This window comes from Rhodnius prolixus, unplaced genomic scaffold, assembly GCF_049639745.1.
Source record: "Rhodnius prolixus isolate KJV_2025 unplaced genomic scaffold, Rpr scaffold_9, whole genome shotgun sequence".
NCBI classification, from domain to species: Eukaryota; Metazoa; Arthropoda; class Insecta; order Hemiptera; family Reduviidae; genus Rhodnius; species Rhodnius prolixus.
Window position 1 is genome coordinate 4,841,635 of NW_027411604.1, and position 15,258 is coordinate 4,856,892.

Below are 15,258 nucleotides of genomic sequence, written 5' to 3' on the forward strand. Positions count from 1 at the left end.
AAATCTCCCTTCTTCCTTTTTTATTAAACCCTGGGTTCTAGGGCTAAATCACCTTTCTCTCCGCATTTTATTCCTTGTATAAGCCTCTTTTTTTTAAATAGTTTATTTTTTCCCCCCTGTAGCAGAGATTTTCCTTCCTGTAAGGAATTACACCAAAGTAAATAAAGGACTTCTTTACAAGTAGTTAAAAGAAGAGTAAAATAAATAGAAATAAAATGCAGTAGAACTCATTTACTTTAATTATTAAGTTCAAGCTTTAAAAAAAGAACTTGAAGGCAAAGAAAATAAGGGAAGGAAATAAAGCTTGACTTTAATTAATAAGGGCGAAACTTTAATCACAAATTTTAACCCTTTCATTGTGATAATAATTAATTTAAAAAAAAATCTTTTCAATTAAAAATTCTAATCAACGAACATTTAAAAAATAAATCAATTATTAAATCAATCAAAATATAAATTTAATTGTTTTGTATCTACTTACAAATTTTACGATCGACAAAGTATTGAAGACTTATTTTCAAAAAGTTTATGTTTTATATTAATTTTTACCTTTATTAATTTTTAATAACGATAATTTTTGCGGTTTATAGTTTTAATTAAAAAATATATATTTAATTAAAATTAATTTTTTTTTTCTTGTTTTATAGTGCAGCAAAATCGCGCGACGTTCACTGTTGGAAGGTACAACCGACACTGCCGTTGGTTGGCCAAGTTTGGCTCCAGTACCGCTACTGGCGGTCGCTCCGTGTAGTACCTTAGCCAGACAGCGGTGTACATAGGTGGGGATGGTAAAATACTAAAGATGGTAAAGGGAGCGCCAGGAGCTCTTCACATACATACACACGGGCCAAGTATAAACCATTGTAAAGGCGCATGCTCGACACCCTTACTAATCAAATCACAATACATAGACACATTCTATAGTAAACAGTAAACACATACAGACAAACATAAACCGCACTGGACTGAATTACGTGTCTTCCCCCTCCAATTCAGAGATGTGACAAAAAAAAAAAACCTTTAATTACAAACAAAAAACTAATAAAACGTGTGTTGAAGGAAAGCCGTAAAATTGGAGAAGAGTATGATCTGGCTGACGAGAGTAAGATATAGAAGGCATTGGAGGCTGAACAAAATGGAGCTCAAAAACTGGGAAAAACTAGAAATAACAAGTCACTCAACTTCCTGTTCTAATTTTCTCCAAGTTCTAACACGAAAAACAAAATTCTTTAATAAACTTCCGGAACATTACAAGTCATATTTAAAAGAAGGAATCTACACATCTCTCTTCAGAAATATTCACAGTAAAGCTTCACAGCTTTAAAGCTCCAAATTAAAGCTCCACAGACTTAATTCTAAATATTTTCTTGTCCCAGGACAGTTCCAAGCAGTGGTCTCGTTCCAGTACTTCTTTTTTGGACAGGAACGTGTTCTTGGAACTAAAGATGATTTCTGTTCTAACGAAAATTGGTTGATATATTAGAAAAAATAAAATTAAGTAAAAAAAAAAAAAACTGTGGCTGCGTCATGGACACGGCCGTGTGTTGTACGTGAATACGTTTACGTAACGGGTTATATCATTTATATAAAATATTTTTATTCATGTATTTAGGATGAAACAATGTGTCTTCATAATCGACGATCGAACACAATCTATGCCTATACAGTCCGTTGTCGATGTAAAAGCGATTACATCATCCACTTGCATAATTTCAACCGCCCCAGCTGCAGATGTACTGGACACCGTCGTTGATCCGCTCGGTCGCATTCATTCTTTTACGTTCCCGGCACAGCTTGACTCGGTCATATGGTGTTTTATTATTACCATTCGATTGTTCTTCAGAAGCCCTTTCCAACCGTATACGATCTCTTGGTATTTGGTTTTGGCTTTTCGACGCGTAATAGGCCGACATTATATATTTTTGATAATATTTTTTTATTCTAACACCTTATTATATTCACTGTCACTATTTTACACTAAGGTTTTATGCACAATCAATAGATTATGACGACAGCAGACGATTACAACTTAAAAGAACATCGTAGCTTCTCCGAGTCAAAAGTTGTACAAAGTTGAAAATACGCAGCAAAATGATCTCAAAATGGCGGCGCTTCCCTCTCCACCGCGCGCGCGATGCGTCACAGTCCTCGCTTATCGTAATGAATTCTTTGATCCTTTAGCTACAATTTTCTACATCTGGTCGCTTGGAGGTCAGATCCAGAGCTCTGAATTCTCTAATTTATGTAAATGTAAGTCTTGTATGTGGTTATTATTGCATTGCATGATGACCGTAAAGTAATTTAATAAATGTATTTCGAGTATTAGATCCAACAGATATTGAAGCTGACTATGGAGAAAATGAAATCCGAGTCTTTATGCACCAGATTTAATTTAATATCAACGACGCGATCTATCAACGCGTTTAGAGATTATATTAATAATGGAGGCAAAGAAATTCCTGAAGATTTACACATTTTAATTCGATATACTAAATACTATTCCTTTCAGTTCGGCAGAGTGCGAGCGAGGATTTAGTAATATGAATATTACTTTAAAGGAACAAAGAAATAGAATATTAATAGAAAATCTAGCAAATCTCCTATTTATAAAAATGAAAATTATTTAATCCAAATGATTATGTAAAAATTTGGTTGAGGTATCCATCGTTCAGCAGATGGCAACAAAATAAAGAAAATTCAACCAAAAGATCCTGAACATAATCCTATTTGGAATATTTTATAAAAATTATTATTTTTAATGTATTATTATAAATATTTATGCAATTTTTTATGAGTACTATACGTATTTTATATATTGTTAACTATTTTTGTAAAACGTTATTATTATTGTTATAAACGTATGTATATACATAAAATGGGGTTCGCAATGATTTTCCTTTACTTTTTGGTGCATAACGAATATTTTAAAAAAAGTATATCTAAGCGTTCCGTTAAAAAAAAAAAAAAAATTAACAGGACACCCCTGGTTCCAAGTATAGATGAGGAATAACTTTACATTCTATCTAATGTCTTAGTATCCTGTGAGTAAGGTTAACAGCAATTAATTATGTTATGAAGTTCCAAGCTCGCAGGAAATATAGAAAAGTTATATGTAACGGGATGCTTGGAAAAGTTTTACCTCAATAAATAGAACGTTGAGAAAACTACAGTTGGTATTTTTCACTTAAGATTTCCATGAAAATTTAGTTCAAAAGTAAAAAAATTAGCATTGGATGGTATGAAAATAAATATCTTAGAATCAGTATTACGCTAAGTTAGTTACAGCAAACAAAATTTGTTTGCTTGATGATTTACTTGTTGACTACACAAGTCAAAATAAAACCACCGGAAATTAACAAAAAAAAAAAAAAAGAAAGCCAGTTTTTCCCACAATATATATATTTTTTTTATTTTACGCCAATGAAATGAAGTTTTCATAAAGTTTCACTACTCTGCATCACATTCTGTGAAGAACATAACTTTCCACTAATCAAAAGAAACCTGTAAAAAGGCTTTTCAAGAAGCTGTATAAAAATTTAGCGACTATATATAACACTATCTATCAGCCAATCAGTGAATAAGTTCAACAAATAAAATTACTTCATCATTTTGTTGTGTTTAAGCGATATTTAGAGAAGGGGGTGGGTGGAGGAATCAAGCTTGAACTCAAACGAATTTCTCTTACTACTTATATTCTTACTGTTTCAAAATGTCAACAGTTACGATATGATGATGTAGCTTAATAACAATAAACTCTACAAATTTTACAATAATCTGAAGAAGGTGGTAATATATTTACCGAAACGTTGGTTTGAAGAAAGAAATGTTTTTGTAAATTTATTGACCGCACCTCAATATTCCCCAAAATCAATAATAATAATAAAAATTAGGGAAGGGATTAGCTATGCGGTTAGCATAATGGACTCCCACGCGGAGCTCCCGGGTTCAAATCCAGCTGCTGACCCATAGATTTTCTCTTCCTAGGAGCTTCTTACAGCTCACTGTCCGGTGATGGACAGTGTTGTGTGTAACGAGAGAACACTGTCCGGAGGCCGGCAGTGCACTGAAAAAAGCTCCGGGCGCCAATAACCATAGATGTTGTATTTTTGTATTATTTAATTGTCGTATTAATTAATTGTAATTAATTATTTAAGGGTCGTTTGAAAAGTCCGTGCAAAGTCAGAGAGATAGCACCACTGGCGCGTATCGAGGTTATGTTTAGTTAGTAGCATCTCTTGGAAGAACACACACCAAGTTTCAGCCAGATCGGTCTATTTCTTTGTGTTTGGCATTCGTTTGAATCGAGGAAGTCGAGTGATTTTCAAAAAATGGACGAAAAAGAATTTCGTGTGTTGATTAAACACTACTTTATGAAAGGCAAAACGCCTCAGGAGACTAAAGAGAAGCTTGATAAACATTATGGTGACTCTGCACCTTCGAATAGAACAGTTTATAAGTGGTTTCAAAATTTTCGGAGTGGCCATATGGGCTCAAGTGACGCTGAACGTTCTGGACGCCCTGTTGAGGTTACTACTCCAGAAATCATTGATAAAATCCATGATATGGTGATGGATGACAGAAGAGTGAAGGTGCGTGAGATTGCTAGTGCTGTGGGCATCTCAAATGAACGGGTACATAATATTTTGCATCAACATTTGGACATGACAAAGCTATCCGCAAGATGGGTGCCGCGATTGCTCACGCTTGACCAAAAACGAAATCGTGTGAAGTGTTGCAAGGACGGTTTGCAGCTGTTCCAGAAGAATCCACAGGACTTTAAGCGTCGTTTCGTCACTGTGGATGAAACATGGATACATCACTACACTCCTGAGACCAAAGAACAATCTAAACAATGGGTTACCAAGCGGGAATCTGCGCCAAAAAAAGGCGAAGACCGTTCCTTCGGCCGGAAAGATTATGGCGACTGTCGCAAGGAATAATCCTCATCGACTTTCTGGAAAAGGGTAAAACTATTACAGGTGCATATTATTCATCGTTATTGGACCGTTTGAAAACCGAGCTGCAAGAAAAACGCCCACGATTGGCCCACAAAAAAGTCCTTTTCCATCACGACAACGCACCAGCTCACACCTCAGCAGTTGTGGTCGCAAAATTAATGGAAATAGGGTTCCAACTCGTTTCACATCCCCCCTATTCTCCAGACTTGGCTCCCTCGGACTACTATTTGTTCCCCAATATGAAGAAATGGCTGGCGGGAAAAAGATTTTATTCAAACGAGGAGGTGATTGCAGAAACGAATGGCTATTTTTCAGACTTGGACAAATCCTATTATTCGGAAGGGATCAACAAACTAGAGCAGCGTTGGACGAAGTGTATAAGCCTAAAAGGAGACTATGTTGAAAAATAAAAAAGGTTTACCCCAAAAAATTAAGTAGTTTTTATTTTTGCCCGGACTTTTCAAACGACCCTCGTATTACCTTTATATTATTATTTTCTATAAATTTTGTATATTTGTATTTTCCTTTAACATTCTGGTTACACCAACCTCTTTTGTACGGGGCTAGACCTCGATTGCATATAAATAAATAATAATAAATTAATCAATTAATTTTTTTATGGAGGGGGAAAATGCATTATGCATCATCGTGGGTGAAATGCCCACGGTATGTGAAACCCTCACCCACTAAAAAACCCACCTCTCCTAGAGGCATTGAAACCCACCTTGGAACCACAAATAATAATAATAATAATAAATTAATACATAATTTTTTTTTTTTTTTTTTTTTTAAAGAGGGGTGAAATGCATTTTACGCACATTGTGCCGGACTCCCTCGCGGCCTACCGGCTAAAACATCCCCCTACTACCAGGCCTAGCCTGGATTCGCTTGTGCAGCACTACTTCAGGCTAGGCTCCTGTTCCTTACCCACTAGGGGTTATCCTCCTCTCCATCCATGCCTCTTCTTTTAAGGGTTAGAACTACCCTTGTAAACATCGCCACAGCATTCCACTGCGCCCTGCCAGAGAGCATTATGCTTTGGAAGCGCTCAGAAACCCATTGACCCACTCTTTCTTCCAAATCTCTTCTGATACGACCCCATCTTTCGCACTCAAAGAATGTGTGATGGGCGTCGTCTCTTATTCCTGAACAGTGGGGGCAATTTCCCACCGACCGCTTCCCTATCTTCCGGAGAAACTCCCGGAAGTAACCATGGCCACTGAGGAGCTGGGTGAGGTAGTAATCTACCTCACCAAAACCTCTACCAACCCAACTTCTGACATCTGGGAGCAGAACTGCCGTCCATCTGCCACGAGTTTCCCCCAGTCCACGCATCTTGCCACGCAGCCATTGTGCGTTCCCGCTCTTCTCTGTAGGCTGCTGCTCTATCGGCCTCCCACCTTCTTTCAAAGAGCCGTTTCCTCTCACCGGCCAGTAGCGCCACGGGAATAACTCCCGCGATCACCAAAATGGCCGGTTCAGAAACTGCTCTGTAAGCGGAGGCAATCCGTAACGCGCCAACCCTCTGTACCCGCGCCAGTCTCTTTCTGTATACCTCCTTCTGGAGCGCGTCCGCCCAGATCTCAGCCCCGTATAGCAGTAAGGAGTGCGCTACTCCCATTAGCACCATACGGGTATGAGCCCTCGGGCCCCCTACGTTAGTCAGTAACCTACTTAACTTTCCGACATATTTTGATGCCTTATCGGCGGCCTTCTGTAATTGCTTGCCGAAAGTTAACTTGGCATCTAAGGTTACTCCTAAATACTGGACAGTGTCCTGTGAGACAATCGTCTCTGTACCCACCTTGAATGGGAGGCCCGTCTCAATCCGTCTCCTAGTGAGCATTACGACCTCTGTCTTCGCCAGTGCCAATGACAATCCGTGTGCCGCCATCCACCAATTTACCCTGCGCATAACCTGGTTTAACTTCAGCTGGGCTACATTGAGGTCCCGCGCCGAAATTAGAGCTGCTACATCATCCGCGTATCCTATCAACAGCGTTTCCTCCGGTAATATTAGCCGAAGTAACCCGTCGTACGTTATGTTCCAGAGGTCAGGTCCTAGAATCGAGCCTTGCGCTACTCCGGCCGTAACATTCATGGATCTAACCCCTTCCTCCGTCTGATATACTACAACTCGGAATACATAATAATAATAATAATAATAATAATAATAATAATGATAATAATAATAATAAATTAATTAATAATAATATCTTTTGGAAGAAAATTTCTTTTAAGAAGAACCTTAAAAACGGAAGAAGAGATGAAAATTTCACAAAATTTTACTCATACAACAAAATTGTGTATATATGTGGCCAAATTGCCCTAATTAAAGCGTACAAGTAGGGTATATAAACAGAACCATATAACTTGTCTGGATGCTCTAAAGGCTAGTGACATCATCAGAGATGTTCCAGTAATTCTAGACCTTAGGCGGTCTGCACATATACACAATGAGTAGTATTGCAATCAATTTAGTTAATAGACGCATGCTGAAACAAATGGGCAAGTGGTTGGAATTGCAATTTGCGGTTATAGTGTATATATATATGTGTATGTCGTAGGGGCTTTAAATGTGTATGTGTGAAGGCGGGATTCGAAGTACCAGGAGTGGGGATGAACACTAGTGCGACAGGATTAACAATATAATGATCATTTCCGCTTGGTTCCTCTACCTAGACTCAACTATTTACATAATATGTTGTAAATAATTTATATGTATGTATGTAAGAACAAATTTGAATCGATTGATTCGATTGACTTTGAAAGGTATTTGAGTTTTTTAATGGGCTTCGAGTTAGTCTTAATTTCGCTGATGGCAAGGGTACACTTAGACATTACTGGACACATGATAGCCGAGCGGTTAGAGGCTAGACACACAAAGCTAAGATGTATTGCGGTGCTAGGCTATATTCCCCGGGCTATACCTTTAATGGTTAATACAAGAAATTTACAGTAAAGTATGTTTGCTAGTCGCTACGGTAGCCGAGCGGTTAGAGGCTAGACCCGCAAAGCTAAGATGTATTGCGGTGCTAGGCTATATTCCCCGGTCTATATCTTTAATGGTTAATAAGAGAAAATTGCAGTAAAGTATGTTTGCTAGTCGCCACGGTAGCCGAACGGTTAGAGGCTAGACCCGCAAAGCTAAGATGTATTGCGGTGCTAGGCTATATTCCCCGGTCTATACCTTTAATGGTTAATAAGAGAAATTTGGTAGTTGGAGGTAAAGCCTGCCTGAAAAAATAGGCTTTACTCTACTTATTAATCAGGTCTGTGTGGAGGTTATATTTGATACCTACTGCGGTGCTTCTACGTCTTATTTTGGAATGGATAGAATTGCAGAATTTCTTTTGAAATTTGAGCGCTTGGTTGAGCCCCTTTGCAGACAAGATAGACGGTAATACGGGTCTTTTTTTTGTCAGAGCCTCAAAAGATGGCCCAATTAGGCAAAGAAGTAAGGCAAAGTGGTTATCTAGGAAATTCAACCTGGTCTACAACAAGAAAATAAGATTATATTTTGATTTAGATTAAATGTTCTGTTTTACTGATAAACAAGTAGTATGTTAATTGAGTTCCCGCACCTCATGGGCATGAAGATTATGTCCTTTGGTCACATCATAATTAATGATTCCCCATATGCCACTATTATAATGTAATGTATACCACTTTCCCGAGAAATCTGTACCCTATTTCCTGTCACTGTTGGCTCCTAATACGAACTATAACTTCCGTATTAAAACATAATTAAAAATTCCGTGACGGAAATTCCCCTTCTCTTCCCACTCCGACTAAGACCGGAGTTTTTTCCCCCAACCCAGTCCACCACATAAGTGACCGCCCCCAAATCCCTCCAACGGGGGACTACCAAAAAAAAAAATTAGCATATCAGAGTTTGGAGGCGACAGCCATCAAATAGCCATAGAGGGGTAATGGCTTAACTGGAAAACGGAATAATTGAGCGAGTATAGCCGCCATATACATACGAGCGCTCGTCCATACATTCACACTTCCGCTTCCAGCGCCTTCACGAGTTCTAGAATCTAAACTATTACCTTAAAGGGCCGTGGCAGAGTGGAAGCTCGTTAAATTCTCCCATAATAATGAGTGTAATTATGTGTGGGCCACCCCTTTTGGACTACTGCGACATCTAGACGCTCAAATTACCCTTCTTCGCCAGCCAGTCGCCACTTCCTAGAATGCTAGCTCTCTTTTCTCTCTCTAACTCTCTCTCTCTCTCTCACTCTATATATATAAATCGACACCTAAATTAATGGCCCCCTTGAGTTAGCGAGTTACAATCCTGGGACCACCTTTTACATCGACATTATCTCCAACAAAAATATTTAATCTTTGGTTTTTACAAAATAAAACTTTTAATTCCTCACTTGGAGCTTGTAACTTTTTTTTTGCAACTTAAATGTGGAAATCCCATGACTTTTCCAAACTATAATTTTTTAACAATCTAACTTATACATATACTTCGAAAACTTCTTAACGCTCCGTTCTATGTATCTAACCTCACTATCCATAATGACCTCAAAATTCCTTTCATTACAGATCTTGCTAACACTCGTTTCTTCAAATTTCATTCCTCTACAGCAGCTCATCCTAACCCTCTCATAAAACACCTATCTTCCTCCACATTACCAGGTAATCCTCTAAGGAGATTGAAGAGAAGATGGCCTCGTGATCTTCTCTTATCTTAAGCACGTTACTGGAGTGGCACCACTGGGTGCCTTCTCCAATCACGATTTCCCGTTATTTCTTTTCCCTTTCACCGTATTTCCTTGTTGCAACAACTGTTGCAGTGGTAAATTGCAATAAAAGATTAAAAAAAAAAAAAAAACACATTTTTTTTTTTAAAACGTTTGTAGATTGTAAAACCAAACAATGCATTAAAATTATATTTTAGAGCTAAATACCAAACAAAGCAAAAGTACAAACTACCAACTTAGCACGACGAATTTCCTTGGAAATATGTAAAGTTTTAGAGTTTTCTGAATACACATATTCTATATACATTAAAACTGTTTCCGGTAGGACAGTTGTATAAGGGTTGATCGTCAAAAAAGTGTACGAAAAAGCGTAACGTTGAAAAACACCCAACTTTGACAATGTTTTTCTCTTTTTCTATAAAAGATAAAATTTTCATATCATAAATTTCCAAATTTTCTTAGTAATATAGAGTAAATCCTCCTTTACAACTGTAATTTTTTTTTTTTTTTTGCAACAACCCAGACCTAAATCTATATACGAGTTTTATACGATCGCTAATTCACATGGAAAATTTATTTAAAAAAATCATATTTATTGAGTAAATAGATAATTATAATAGGAAAAAGAGGAAGGCATCACTCACCATTGATCCTGACGATGAAGAAACATACGAAGCTATCCTGGGGAAAAAAAACAAACAGAATAATTAAATTAATTTTAATTTCAACTCACGTGGAGCCCACACCCAAAAAAAAAATATGCAAGCAATGACAAAACGTGCGAAACATCGATACTGACTAATCGGAAATCGCTCCAAATTGTCTATAGAACGATTGATATACAATAAATATCGTCGTCATAAGGGCTAGAGAACTGTAATGGTTGAGCCAAACCTACAAACATACGGACAGTACAGGAAATTTCAGTCAAAACTACTCTCTACAGACAGCTGATGCTTCTTTCTACGGTGACTAACCACTTACTCTTCAAAACGACCTCAAAATCCCATTAGTACAACAACTCACCAAGTCGAAATATCACCAATATCAAACCAATTACTTTAATCCATTTAAAACAGTATCTCGCCTCTACTTTTATTCCTAACGATACAGCTTGCCGTCTAAAGCGCCAGTGGCCCCCCGAGACTCCCTTAAGATCATCGATCATCGAAAGAATCATCGATTTCCTGAAGAGAGTGCTACAGCTGAGTAGTATCTCTCCTTCAGGCTCTTCACGCACCATATATACCTTCATTATTTACTTATTGTACGTATTTATATACAAATTATAAATAACAAAATAAATTTAAAAAAAAAATATTGTAAAGTGATGCAGTAAAAGTAAACTCAATGCTAAAATGAAGTCTAAATTGGTGCTATAAAAGTACTTTACAAAAAACTGTTTACATAAAGAAATCAGCATCTGAAGTGAAAGGAGCTAGCTAGAACAGTATCCAACGTTTCGCTTTAAAAGCTAGTTTAAGCTTAAAGTATGCTAGTTACCCAGAAGTACGGCTTAGATAAGTGCCTTGAGTTTTGCTATGTATATTCTCGACCATTCTAGTATTAAGTAGGTAACTTACTCCGAAAATTGCTCCGAAGTTAAACTTCTCCCAAAAGAGCCACCTAAGTTTGAATTAAATCAAATATCTAGAAGTATAATTTAACAAAGAAAACTTTTTCTAAATATTTTCTTCCATGAGAATATTTTCTCATGGAAGAAAATATTTAGAGATGAGAAACTTTAACACGACTATCGCTTACCGACATTTTCCAAAGAACATTTTGCATAAAGTTCCACTATTACCGGAAAAGCCACAATTCCAAATTGATTTTTCAATTTCCACAAAAAAATGGCTCCCAAAATTTTTCTTTAAAATTGGTTCCCTAACAGCAATAGTAATAGTAAATCTATAGTAATATCTATTTGAAGGATGTACCTAAGAAGAAATAGTTCTCTGAGAGAAATTTAGAGTTAAGCTTCTCACTTTATATTATCATCTAAGTGTAAGGTACTCGACTCAGTAATTTTATAATACTAACAGGAATAGGTTGATAAATTAAAAGTGAAGTAATGCCTATTTTTTCAGGCAGGCTTTACGTCCAACTACCAATTAGGTGTCGTGGACGGAGGCGACTAGCAAACATACTTTACTGTAAATTTCTCATATTAACCATTAAAGGTATAGACCGGGGAATATAGCCTAGCACCGCAATACATCTTAGCTTTGCAGGTCTAGCCTCTAACCGCTCGGCTATCGTGGCGACTAGCAAACATACTTTACTGCAAATTTCTCATATTAACCATTAAAGGTAATAGACCGGGGAATATAGCCTAGCACCGCAATACATCTTAGCTTTGCGGGTCTAGCCTCTATCCCCTCAGCTGCAGTGGCGACTAGCAAACATACTTTGCTGCAAATTTCTCATATTAACCATTAAAGGTATAGACCAGAGAATATAGCCTAATACAGCAATACATCTTAGCTTTGCGGGTCTAGCATGTAACTGCTCGGCTATCGTGGTGACTAGCAAACATACTTTACTATAAATTTCTCGTATTAACCATTAAAAGTATAGACCGGGGCAATATAGCCTAGTACCGCAATACATCTTAGCTTTGAGGGTCTAGCCTCTAACCGCTCGGCTATCGTGGCGACTAGCAAACATACTTTACTGTAAATTTCTCATATTAACTATTAAAAGTATAGACCGGGGAATATAGCCTAGTACCGCAATACATCTTAGCTTTGCGGGTCTAGCCTCTAACCTCTCGGCTATCGTGATGCCTAGTTAATAAATTAAGAACCTTACAAAATACAATCATTGGAAAAACTAAACTGTTCCCAAGAAGTCTTGCGAGGATTAAACAAACAAAAAAATAGGAAAAATTAAAATTAGTTTTCCACAACAGAGAAACACAAATTAGGCTTAATTTCTTCGAAAAGTTTTGGGCAGAATTATCACTCTGTATGACACCATATCTTTTAATCAAAATATTTCCCTGCTTATTTTGCTGGAAGTTAAAGCAAGCACAAAATATATATCGTTTAAAGAAACTGCTACATAAAATATAATTTTCATATTGTGTATTTCATGTATACATATTTAGGTAAATAGCAAGACGTATCCTGTTTACAAATATTTTTTTATTTATTTATTATTTATTCTTGATGCATTTGTAATAAATTGTTTGCTTGTAAATTTTATCGAATCCATTGTAGCTCGAGTCTTGGAATAGAATTCAATTGAAGAGTTCTGCTTTGATTTTTTAAACTCCATTCTCGAACTTATTTAGTGAATCTACTTGTAATATATCTACGATTATTTACGATGACAACAATCTCAGTAGCAAAATTCAGGTATCAATCACTCACACGACTTTTAATAGCAGCAATTCAAAATCACCTACTTTTTTTCTGGCAGAGCTTATATCCAACTTAGGTGTTGTGAACGGATGGCGGAAGTACTTACGTAGGGTACTTTAACTTCTTCTAGAAGAGTCCTTCATTGCATTTTCATGAAATGGCACTTCCGGTTAGCCAATTTTGGAGAGAAAAAAAATTCTTATTGTGGTATCTTTTCAGAGGAACGTCTAATTTAATCTTTATTCAACTTTTCTTTTACTGAATAATAGAAATCATTGGGTGTCGGGACTGAAATTAACAACGAATCAAAAAACCTATTTGATTTTGGGGTGGGTTACGAATAACAAAATAAACATTTTGAGGAAAACTACTGCAGAGCTGACAATTTAAATTTTCAAATGGAAAACTGGGGGGAAAAAAGGAAAAAGAAAACATGGAAAATAAAATAAAATCAGTGGTCTCTGTATGTTAGCATATGATTCGGTCGAAAAGCTAGTGGAGCGTGTAAATTCAGCGTTACAGCTTTTTTTTATTTTTTCTGTAACTTTTTTTTTACCCAGCAACAAGAACCCCCATCATATGCTTGCACGCCAGGAGTCGAGGCCAGTCACGCTCTGAAAATTTTACCTCGGTCACCCTTTAATAATTTCCCAGGTAGGCGTCACTCGTCGCTAGTCCGTGAGAGAGGGTACACAGCCAGCCAGGGTTTTGTGACTGTGTTACTGGCGCTGGGGCGCTGGCAGCGTAAAAAAGGGTGACAAAGTGAGGAGATCTGAGGTAAAGGGCAGAAGTAGTAGTAGTTGTACGCTCCTACTACCACACGACGGACCACCCTCCCCCACAAAGGGTGACGTGTAAGGTTTTTGTGAAAGCAATAATTTAAGGTGGTAGGACATTTCGCGGACGGACGTGTGGACGTCTCCCACAGGAAATCACCCACTACTTTATATACCCTCTCATCCTAGGCCAGGGCAGAGTTTTCTTTCTTCTTTGTTGGTGGTTGGTTGGTTGAGGGGGGGGGGGGGGTTGACCAGCTCTACGTTCCATTTTCAGCATATCTCTCCATTTGCCGATTTCCCACCTACAAAACTACATTTTCGAACCTTTCTCACTTCGCCTATAAAATAAATGAAAAAAAGACAAAAAGAAAAACCCTAGACGTTCATCCCAACGCACGCACCCAAAAGCCTTCTACAATATTTCTGAGATAAAGGATTAAGATGTCCCTGTGTCATCTGCTGCTAGGCAGAGATTCTTGGCCCAGAGAACCCCTATACTTATCCAGTTCTCTCGGGATAAAAAGAGAAAATACCAGGACAGAAATGAGAGGCTGTAGAAAGGAGAAACTTATGAATTATTCGTCAGATGTTCGTGTTCCCAGCGACTGACTGACTGATAGACATAGTACAGTCACGTACCTAGGTGATCATGTTTAATACCTGAGTGAGTGTTAAGGTCCAGCATTTTATTTGCCCCTTTACCCTTAGTGAGAGGACGTAACGAAGAGAAAGGGACCACCACAAAGAAGAGGACGAGGAAAGATCTGAGCAATTTCATGGTATTTCAGGACATCCTCGAAGAACTTCAAGCCAGCCACCCCCATCTGCCTGTGGGGGATGATTATTATTATTTGCCTGTGGAGAAGAGACTAAGCCCTAAGGTATCCAATGCTGTTGTGGGCCAAGATAGCAAAGCAAAAGAGAAACGGAAGCCGAAATGTAGGATAAAAATTCAGATCCTGATTTAAGCTTCCTTAAACTCACACAGCTACCCACCTCTCAAATATGACAATGATCATAAGATAAAAAAGCAACCCAACCTCTCTTCCACAAATAACCTGCATCTGATTACAGTCGAATCTCTCAATAACGGCCACTGGCGGGGGAAAGCAAAGTGGCCGCTGTTTGGAGGTGGCCGTTAGAAGGAGTGTAGGCAAGTTTCATAATGAAAAAATATGGGTTTTTTTTCCCAAACATCTATTTAAGAATTGTTTATTATTAATAGATTTAAAAACGTACATAATTGCATAATTATTGCAGCTATATGATATGCATAAAAGTTTTTCTTAATTATCCAAAAAATTTATCAAAAAACTACATATTATTCACTTAATTAATAAATTTATGGTAAAATTATCATCATACTATCATCTATTATTAGAAAAATAGAACAAACCTTTCGGCAAGTTTGGTTCGATGGCTCGATTTGGTTTTT

The 15,258-nt window shown here is 37.4% G+C and overlaps 1 protein-coding gene across 5 annotated transcripts in view; it reads right to left on the reverse strand.

The window, feature by feature from the left end:
• Positions 1 to 15,258, reverse strand: part of LOC141454773 (uncharacterized) — a 309,424-nt gene that overhangs the window by 217,492 nt on the left and 76,674 nt on the right. For 2 of the 5 annotated variants that reach the window (XM_074129359.1, XM_074129357.1), the window contains one exon: positions 10,321 to 10,357. The exons of 1 other annotated variant lie outside the window; for it this stretch is intronic. The gene's annotated coding sequence lies outside the window, so the exon portion shown is untranslated. Of the gene's footprint in view, positions 1 to 481; positions 781 to 10,320; positions 10,358 to 15,258 lie in introns of those variants that run through there. 2 more of the 5 variants (XM_074129361.1, XM_074129360.1) reach the window with 2 other exon arrangements.